Raw genomic sequence first — 10053 nt, forward strand, 5'->3', positions numbered from 1 at the left:
TGGTCTCACCCTTTCCCGTGTCTAAGTTCTTATGAACAGACAGCTCAGCCTCAGGACTTCACTCAGACCCGCCCCTTGGGGTCTACTCCAGCTTCTATAATTACTTCTTCCTCTTCCTTCCCCCTCCTTCCTCCCCATCAATACTCTGTGCATCAGCTGCTAGCTCTCAGCTAGGTTAGAAGGAAGCCAAGGGAGTAATCGATACAGAGTGATGTGTGATTTATAGATTGTAATTTTCCTAGGGGCTTTTAGCTTTTAGATGCAAGTTGTTAACCCATTGACTATCTGTTTGCAAGTTCAGATCTTAAGATAAAGGGATGAAGGTGTTCAGGCCAAAGGGAGAACTTTAGGAGCTGATGCTATCTTTATTCCTCTAACAATTCCAACAATTCCAAACAGATGGCATGTGTGGGAGTTTAGTGTGAGGGTCCTCCTGTTGGTGTATAGTTATTGATCTCTTCTAGAAAGTGGGGATCTTAATGTACCTTCAGAGTCTTGTATAGATGAAAATTGTTTCTTTAGTCAATTCAAGATTTTGTCTTTTTTACAGGTAAAATCTCTTCCCCTTGGAATTCTCTTTGCCTTATATCAGTCTTTTAAACCTTCTTATAATTCAAACATAACTCAAATGCCTTATACAATAGAGGATAAATTTTTCCCTAGCTAACATCTATGATTACAGTAATCAGCATTAAACAAACAAACAAAAGAAGTTAGATTTAGATGTTTTTCTGTTGAAAATCTCAGCTCCTGAGAACAAGGGGTGAGTCTGAATCTTACCCCCTCTTAACTTTTTAATCTTCTTAACTGAAGCTGGTCTGACACAATGGTTAAGGACACATAGAGTCAGAGGGACTTGGATTGGAATTTCTTCTGTGATATTTATTTGTCTGGGGCCTTAGGCAGATGAGCTAACCCTGCTCCTAGTCATAATGTGGACGTGTTTCAGAGTTGCTATAAGGATTAAAATATATACTGATTATAAAGCTCTTAATTCAACACATAATAAGCTTCAAAAATGGTATTATTTTCTTATTTTTATCTTTACACCCATCTCTCAACAGACTAGAGTACCTTGCATATAGTTTAGTGCTTAGCAAATGTGGAAATTCTACTGGTTTGAATACAAAATTCCCAGGTCAACCAGGACACTAAATTTTTAGATAATTGTGCCCTGAAGGGGAGGGCTATATCAACTTCAATTTTCTTGAATGGGTTTTCATTTCCCAGTGGCCCTGTGAACTGATATAAGGCATGGTCTTCTCTGTGGCTATAAATCATACCTTAGGTTAAGAGAGGGAGGAGAAAATGCAAAGAACAATGTTCTTGACTAGGCAAAAAGAGATGGGATTTGGTGTGCAAATAGAGGGGTTAGTTTTCAATAGGAGCATGAGCGTGGGAGGTATGGTAGGAGTATATGGACAGAGAATCAGGCAGGCAGGTAAGATTTGGTGGAGGAAAATTGTGGAAGTGCTTCTTAATTTTTTCTGTGAAATGACCAGATTCTCTAGCTGTGAATAGGGATGAGGCAACAATGTTAGAGGTTGGAGGAGAGAAGAGATGGGATGAAATAGCTGGCTAAGAGAGTGGATGGACTGTGGAATGTAGTGTGGTAGCCAGATAGTAACTGGGGCTTTGGGATGGTGAGAGGATAAAGTGAGACCAGCCAACATGGTAGCCTGTTTTTCTGTTAGTTGAATGGATAACACTGAATGGAGAGGCCGATGGGTTGGATTGAATTAGAGCTATGCTTTAACCAAGAGAATATGACAAAGCAAGAGATGGACAAAGGGGTCAAGGTGTGTTCCCAGAGGATTGCAATGATGATTAAGTTAAGCTAAGGAAGGAAGGAAATGAGACATGAAGGACAGTGAAAGGTGGTAGGATAAATAGGATAAATAGTTTGACTTAGAATAATTCACAGTTAATATCTATCTTGGCGATTATTCTTTTATTGCCTATGTACTCCATAAGACTTTATGCTTCATGAGGATAATTACCATGCTCTTTTTTTGCTGAACATTGTATCCTGGGCTTGGATCAGTGATTGACTCAAAAAAGCATTCAGTAATATTATTTGAATACATGAATGAATAGCAGTTTCTATTTATCGAAGAGTTACTATGTGATAGGCATTTTTTGTTAAGAACTTTGTAAACATTTATGCTTCATAATAACCCTCTGATGTGGGTATCATTACATCCCCTTTTGCAAATAAGGAAATAAGATTAGAAGAATGGTTAATGGACTTTCCAAATCCCCTCTAGCTGGCTGGAATCCAGATCAATTTGTCTGCAGAGTCTACAACTTCTACTACTGATGCCTGATTGCCTGCCATGTCCTTCTACAGTTAAAAATGCTTTCTCCCCTGGTAAGGAAATTGGCCATCAGCTCCTTACCTTAAGATTTGAGCCCTCCTATCCCACCCCTTGTGATGTCCCTTCTTCCTCTTCCAGCACTACTAATGATTTTTATACCAATTCTACAAGATTGTTGTGAAGATCCCATTAACTTAGGGATATAAATGGATGTAAAATTCTTTTTCAGATTTTTAATTCTTTTTTTAAATTTAAATTCAATTAGCTGAGTTATAGTACATCATTAGTTTTTGATATAATTTTTTCAGTGATTCATTAGTTGAATATAACACCCAGTGCTCATCATATCACGTCAGATTTTTAATTCTTTATACCAAGCAAAGATGTGATTACGATTTTTCTTTACCACTTCAGGTCGCTTGTTCCTTTAATCCCTCCATATCCCATCCTCTATTACTCTCTCTTCTCCCTCTGCCACATGGTAACATCCCGCCATTCGTCAAAGTTTAGAATGCAGGCATAACTTCTCCATAAAGATCATAGGCCAGAGAAAGAAAGGCAGTGTTTGGGTTAAATCATCTTGGCCAGACGGAAAATAATTTGAAGTTAGAGTCATGTGCTGACTTGGGCATTCCTAGGGCAGCACCGTAGACATTCCATTCTTAGAGCAGCACCGTAGACATTCCAGTTTTGCAAGAGATGGTTTTTCCCAAGCCCGGGAAATGCACTGATGTGGGAGGTTGTGGTTGGCAACCTTCCTGCTCTGAAGCTCAGCGCTCCTGGACTTGCCAGGGGAGGGTGCCTGCGCCACCTGCACCTTTGCTTCCTCATTCTGTGCAGGTTGTGCCCTTGTATCCTGCACAAGGATGCCCTGCTGAGGGCATTCGTGGTGCCAAAATCCAGATTGTGCCCTGCTTGCTGGCCCTGTGACTACCGAGTTTGTCCAGGGGAAGGGGTACCTGTTTCTAACTGCAGAAGAGGCTCAGGAAGGCTAGTGCAGGCCTGATTCACCTCTTTCCTATTGGCCTGGGTGGGTCTGTGTGCGTCTTCACCTTTAAACTTGTGAGTGTGTGTGTGTGCATGTGTACACGGCTTGTAACATTACTTTTGAGAATTCAGATCAATAATCTGATGCCCTATCTTACCAACAGTGATCTGACCCTTCCAGAATTTCAAATGCAATACATCGCCAGCAAACTTCCTATATTTTGTTTGGTCCTTGTTCCCTCACTCCCACCCCCCGCTGATCATACATCATCACCGTTGGGTGTTCATGATCTTGCTTTCTCTCTCTTTAAATTTTGTTCATGCTTTTAAATTTTGTCTTTCCACTCAGTATATTTCATGAGCATTTTTGATTTTTTGGTATGTCTTTTTGCAAAACGTAGGTTGTCATTTTGTATGCAAGTCTTTATATTACAGAAATTGTATAGTGTTATAAAGTTTTATTTTTTTTTCACTAGGCATGATGTTTCTAAGATATGGCTGTTTTTAGTTTTTTAACTGCTTTGCCCCCCTCCCCGATTCTCTTTGGCCTTCTTTTTTACATGACTTGTCAAAGTAAGGTACAGTTAAAATGTTCCCTTCTCTGGGCAGACTTCCCTCCTTCTTCCAATGTTAGGTGCCCTCTTCTGGGCTCCCACGGTATTTCAATTCTTTTGTTGCTGTAATTACGATTTCATTTTGTAATTAAAAAAATCTAGGGGCGCCTGGGTGGCTCCGTTGGTTAAGCTTCTGCTTTGGGCTCAGGCCATGATCCCAAGGTCCTGTGATCGAGTCCTGCGTCAGGATCCCTGCTCAGTGGGGAGTCAGCTTCTCCCTCTCCCTTTGCTCCCCCCCACCTTGTGCTCTCTCTCCTCTCTCAAATAAATAAATGAAATCTTTAAAAAGAATCTATTTATCTTTTTATGTTGAGATCTTCCATGGAGCATACCGACATATTCATTTACGCAATTCTGGCACCTAAAATAGCTCTTCGAACCTCTTGTCAACAAATGTGGGTCATTTACGCAATTCTGGCACCTAAAATAGCTCTTCGAAGCTCTTGTCAACAAATGTGGGTTGAATGAATGAATAATAATGATAATCACTAATGTTTATTGAGTGTGAACTACGTGTCAGACACGGTTCTGGTATTTCACGTGTCTTGAACTCATTTAATTCTCACAACAGTCTTATGAATGAGGGATTATTATTGTCACTGTTATCTTACAGGGAGAAACACTAAGGTATGGCATGCTCAAGTAACTTTGAAGTTCATGTCACTTATAGAATTCAAGTGCCCCCCACAGTTAGTATATAGTGGAGCTGGGATTCTAACCAAGGCAGTCTGGCTCCAGAGTCCAGGGTCCTAACTGTTGTTCTACAGCAGCCCACAGACCACGTAGGACTTGTGGCTCCCAGTCCAGTGTGTGTTCCGTGCCACAGTGCAGGCTCAATCCTTGTTATTTCTGTTCATTATTAGGTGTCTGTTGGGTGTTGCCATGAGTGTTGTTGTCCCTCTTGTAGGTGGGTGTCATTATCCCTGTTTTTATAGATGAGGAGACCTGGGCTCCAAAGAATAGGGTACCTTGTCTGTGATCTCTCAGTTAGTGGCAAAACCAGGATTTGAACCCCGGTCTGACTGACTTTCCATGCTCTTCCCATGATATCCCATGATTATCAGAGAGGGCACCCTGGGTCTGAGATCCTTGTTACTCTGATTCCTTACATTTGTGGGAAACTGATGGGCACTTGGTGGAAAGGCAGGGGCTCTTCCAGCTTTGATGTGGTCTGAGGAATATTCTCCTATGATCTGTGACTTTCTCCATGGTCTTGCCATTGAGGGCTTGGACTCTTTTTTTTTTTTTTCCAGAACCTGAGTCTCTGTTCCCCATGAACGTCTAAAATGTGGGCTCTGTGAGGGTGGGGACTCATCTCTGTTGTAACTTCAGTGCTTAGAACAACGTTTCACACAGTAGGGTTCAGTAAGTATTTGTTGAAGAAATACCGGATCTAACAATTCTTTTTTGCTTCCTTAAGCCAATTTATATGGTATTTTCTGTTGCTTACAATCAGAGGAGTCCTAACTGATAAATATGCATGGTAGGTGTTATTAATCAATTATGACACTTTTTGTAGCTGAATCTAGAGGCAGATTTTGAATCCTTTCTTTTTAAAAAATAATTTATTTGTTTTAGAGAGAGAGTGGGAGAAGGGCAAGGGGAGAGGAAGAGAATCTCAAGCAGACTCCCCACTGTTGAGTGCAGAGCCTGATGTGGGGCTCAATTCCAGGACCCTGAGATCATGACCTGAGCCAAAACCAAGAGTCAGCCACCTAACCGACTGAGCCCCTGAATCCTTTTCAGTATGGTGCTTCAGACAGACATTATGAATCATTAGAATTAGCAGGTGAGATGGAACTCATTTAGAATCTATACTTGTTTTCCATTTACTGTGTAACAAATTACTGCAAAATTGGCAGCTTATAACCACATATATTTATTATCTCACAGTTTCTGTGACTCAGAAGTCTGGGCATGGCTTATCTGGGCCCTCTGCTCAGGGTCCCACAAAGCTGCAATCCAAGTCTTGGCTGGGCTGCGTTCCTTCCTGGAGCTCAGATGCTCTTTCGTGCTCATTTAGTTGTTGGCCAAAGTCATTTCTTTGCGGTTGTAGGACTGAGGTCCCTGTTTTGTTTTGTTTTGTTTTGTTTTCTGGTTGTCAGCTCTAAAGGATTCACTGAGATCCTTGTCACATGGCCACATGGCTGTGTCCCAGGCTTGATCACTACAGGACAGCTCTGTTCTTCTGGGTGTGCAGGAAAATCTTTTCAAGAAAGTCTCAGGGGTGCCTGGGTGGCTCAGTCTGTTAAGCGTCTGCCTTCGGCTCAGCTCATGGTCCCAGGGTCCTGGGATCGAGCCCCACATCGGGCTCCCTGCTCCGCGGGAAACCTGCTTCTCCCTCCCCCACTCCCCCTGCTTGTGTTCCCTCTCTCGCTGTGTCTCTCTCTGTCAAATAAATAAATAAAATCTTAAAAAAAAGTCTCAGTCCCCCTTTTTAAGGACTTTAATCTGGATTAAGTCAAATAATCTCCCTTTCGATTAACTGAAAAATCAACTAATTTGAGACCTGAATTACATCTTTAAAAATCCCTTCACTTTTTCCTTAGAACTTAACTTACTGATGGGAGTGCGATCCCTCACATACACTGATCTACCTGCACTTGTGAGGGGGGCGGATTATACAGGGCATGTATGCGGGGGGATGGGAATCTTGGGAGGCCATCCTAGAATTCCTCCTACTTCATCATCCCCGATCCAGCCCCAATTCTTTCCTGTACAGATGAGAAAACTGAGGCTGAGGGAAGAAGTAACTTGCCTACAAACATGGGATGTCCGGAAGCCCAGCTGAAATGAAGACTCCAGGTCTTCAGCTTCCTACTCCAGTGCCCTTTGAGGTCATTGTTGAATGATTGCTGAACCTCTTTATTCAGGTCTGTACAGTCCCTGACCTTGAGGCAACAACCGCTGTGTTTTAGTCATTTTTGTGTCTCTCCCTTCACCCCAACTCCCCTGTCCCTAACAAACAGATCCACAAAAAATGTTTTAGGGTTGATTTGACTAAAAATCCATTGGAACTTGAAGGCTGAAGTGAGCTGTCTAATGTCTAATACCAAACCAATGAGGGAGTCAGACACAGAAGTCTTAGAGGACTTTGATGGAATATTAATAGAGTCCCTGCCAGTGACAATGGTGTCTCTTCTTCCAGCAGCAGCTGTGACCTTTCAGAGTTAAGAGTCACCATGGGGACCCTTCCTAAGGGCTGGACCCCCTGCTTTTCAGCAACTGAAGCCACTTACCAGCGATGGTCATGCTGGGTCTTGTGGAAGAACATGATGAATAGGTGAAAAGTTTGTTAAAAATGTCAGCTAATGACCCCAAATGATCTCTTGGGAGGCAGTGGGGTTCATAAGCTTTCATTCACCAGCCGTTTTAGGGCATTTGAATGGACTTTGTTCTTCTTCTTATAGTCTAGGCTTCTTAATATGAAATGTGTATTTGTCTGAAATGAGGTGCTGGCAAACAGAATCCTGTGGGTGCTATATGTATAATATATAAAACATATATATGTTAGAAATATAAATGTTAAAATATGAAAGTATTTTATCACAACTTCCCAGGGACTACATTTTTTATGGGAAAAAACCTTTCTGAGATTTGGATACCTATACAATTTCTTGGAAAGAGCACATTTCATGGAAATGATCAAATTCTGAGTTTAATTCTCTAGACCAGCATATTACCTGAAAAATAGTAGACTTTTAAAGAATAACAAAGGCCTGGAAGTGATTTGTAGAGTGAGGGACAGATATAGGGCAAGAAGGAAAAGGTTTTTCAAAAAAGTGTAGGATTCTGGAAAGCATCTTTGATTAGTTATATGAATTTTCTCTTATTGTATAACAAATTACCCCAAAATTTAGTGGCTTAAAGTAAAGGACAGTTATTATTCTATTGTTTCTTCCAATCAAGAATCTAGATGTGGTTTAGCTGATTCAGGGTCCTATAGTGTTAGCCAGATCTGTGGTCTTATTTCAGGGCTCTGCTGGAGGAAGATCCTCTTCTAAGCTCATTCAGATGGCTATTGGCAGATGAGACACCAGTTCTTGAGGGCTGTTGACCAGAGACATCAGTTCTTTCCATAGGGTGAAACTCCTTCATGTTCTCTCTGAGCCACATGAGACAAAGTGTCACTGTGGAAGCACAACCTCATAATTCACAATGTCTCATGCTTGCTTCAGGGAAATGACTTTAGAGGTAACTCAGAGCTCTTATGTCAAAGAGGAATTACAAATGCTTGTACAAAAAATTCTTTTTTGTTGTCCTCTACATTATATAAGTATTAAAGTCTGAAAGGTTGGCTTTTCCCAATCTGGTTTTCCTTAATTATTCTACTGTTGACTGTATGTGAAGGCAGCCAAGTTCATGGATGGTTTCAGAAAGGCCCCATGGCCCACTTGATTAAAATCAAAATACTCAAATTTCCATTACTCTAATAAATCTGTTGTGTTAAAGCACAAGTTCTAAGATGGCTTCTGTCAAAATGCAAATAACAATCCCATATCAGAAACTCTTTCACTACTCACCAAAGCAGTGAATGTCAGGCTGGTTGATGACAGGAGATAGAACAGAGCCCAGAGAGGACAGGATCAGCTGAGCTATCACAGTGTAAGGGACACATGGGTATCTGGGCACCTGAGGGCAGAGGGAGGAGGATGCCAACAGTGGAGGCCAGAGCAAAAATCCTAAAGGTTAGAAATGGAGAGGTGTAAGAGTTTAAGATTTTTTTTTTTTTTTGGTAGGCGAGGAACCTCTATGGAGAATTATGTTGGTGTATATGGCACTGACAGGCCAGTGGAGAAGCAGCAGCTGGAAACCAGGGCTCCTGAAGAAGAAATGAGACTAGCTCCCAGAATCAAGACTAGTGCTCAAGTCCTTCCTGGATCCTTCTCTCTGCTCCCTGACCTTTGCCCTCTTGCCCTTTGCCCACACCTTTACCTGGCTGATCTTAATGTACCTTGTATTAAAATGATGTGTGTAGGAATCTCTCTTTCCCCAAATAAGTGGATATCTATCACTTGTGGTCTAGTGTTTAATCTCTCTTCTTTTGGTAAATTGTCCCCTGGGAAGCCATCCTTCCCACTCAGTTTTGTGGTTGGGAATGTTTGGCTCCATCTACAGAGTCAAGGGCATGAGCTGATCATCTCCCCCCTCTGCAATTGTTTCAGAGAAGGATGCACAATCTAAGCTGAGCCAGTGAGCTCTGAGCAGATATTTTCTGGAATTCCTGGAAAGAAATGCTTTCTGTCCACCACTGGATTTGGTCATGTGAAGCTTGGAGCTGCAGCAGACATTTTCTATCAGGTGGGAGACCAGCTAGAGGCTGAGGCAATCCAGGGAGGAGGAAGAACTAAATGATGCAAGGAAACCAAGTCTGGATGTTATTACTTGAGCCTCTGGATCAAACTGCAACTGAACCCAGTTAAATCCTTGGACAATCACTGGAGTGATCTTACTCGGATCTTCCTCTCAAAAACAAACAAAGTATGAATGCTCACCTAACATCTGCAGAACTAAAGGTGCTAAAGAGTTCCCTCCAAGAATGATAGACTCTTGCAAAAAAAAATTTCATTCTTCAAACCAGACGGCAGAAACTTCCTTATTACTCTAAAAATGGTAGCTCTTTCGAGCTTAAGAAAATCTTAAGACAGAGCCTCCAGGAGGAATTATATAAGAAGAGTTTTCACAGTGTATTTGACTACATTTTTCTCAAAGATTATTCCTAACAATAATTTTTGACAGGTTATTACAATCCCCATGTTACAAATGAGAACATGGAAACCTGTGAAATGTAGAGATATGGGCTATAGACAAAGACTCCAGACACTAATGACCTGGGCCCTGTGCCCCAGTGTAGACAGTGATTTAGCTGCATTAGTCAGACTGGCTCTGGCTCGCACAGTTGTTATGAATAGTTGTTATGAAAACATAGACTCCAGAAGCTCTTATGCCTGGCTCAATCTGAGAATTTCACCTGGTAAAAAGGTAAGATAAAAATGTTCTTCTAATGAGCTTTCTCAACTCTTGCAGACGGAAGGCTAGCCAGATGTTCCCTTTATAGATGGTTCACTTTAGCCTCTTGAATCATTTCTCCAAGCACTCAGGACTCTTCCTAATGGATAGTTTCAGGAATTAAA

General features: G+C 41.5%; 1 long non-coding RNA gene across 1 annotated transcript in view; it reads left to right on the plus strand.

Annotated features, from left to right (window-relative positions):
• LOC144379503 (uncharacterized) overlaps positions 1–8933 on the plus strand; it is a 51603-nt gene extending 42670 nt beyond the window's left edge. Inside the window, exons 2-3 of the long non-coding RNA XR_013442669.1 lie at positions 6642–6792; positions 8659–8933. This is a non-coding gene — a long non-coding RNA (uncharacterized LOC144379503). The remainder of the gene's footprint in view (positions 1–6641; positions 6793–8658) is intronic.
• The last annotated feature ends 1120 nt before the right edge of the window (positions 8934–10053 follow it).

This window comes from Halichoerus grypus, chromosome 11, assembly GCF_964656455.1.
Source record: "Halichoerus grypus chromosome 11, mHalGry1.hap1.1, whole genome shotgun sequence".
Lineage (NCBI taxonomy): Eukaryota > Metazoa > Chordata > Mammalia > Carnivora > Phocidae > Halichoerus > Halichoerus grypus.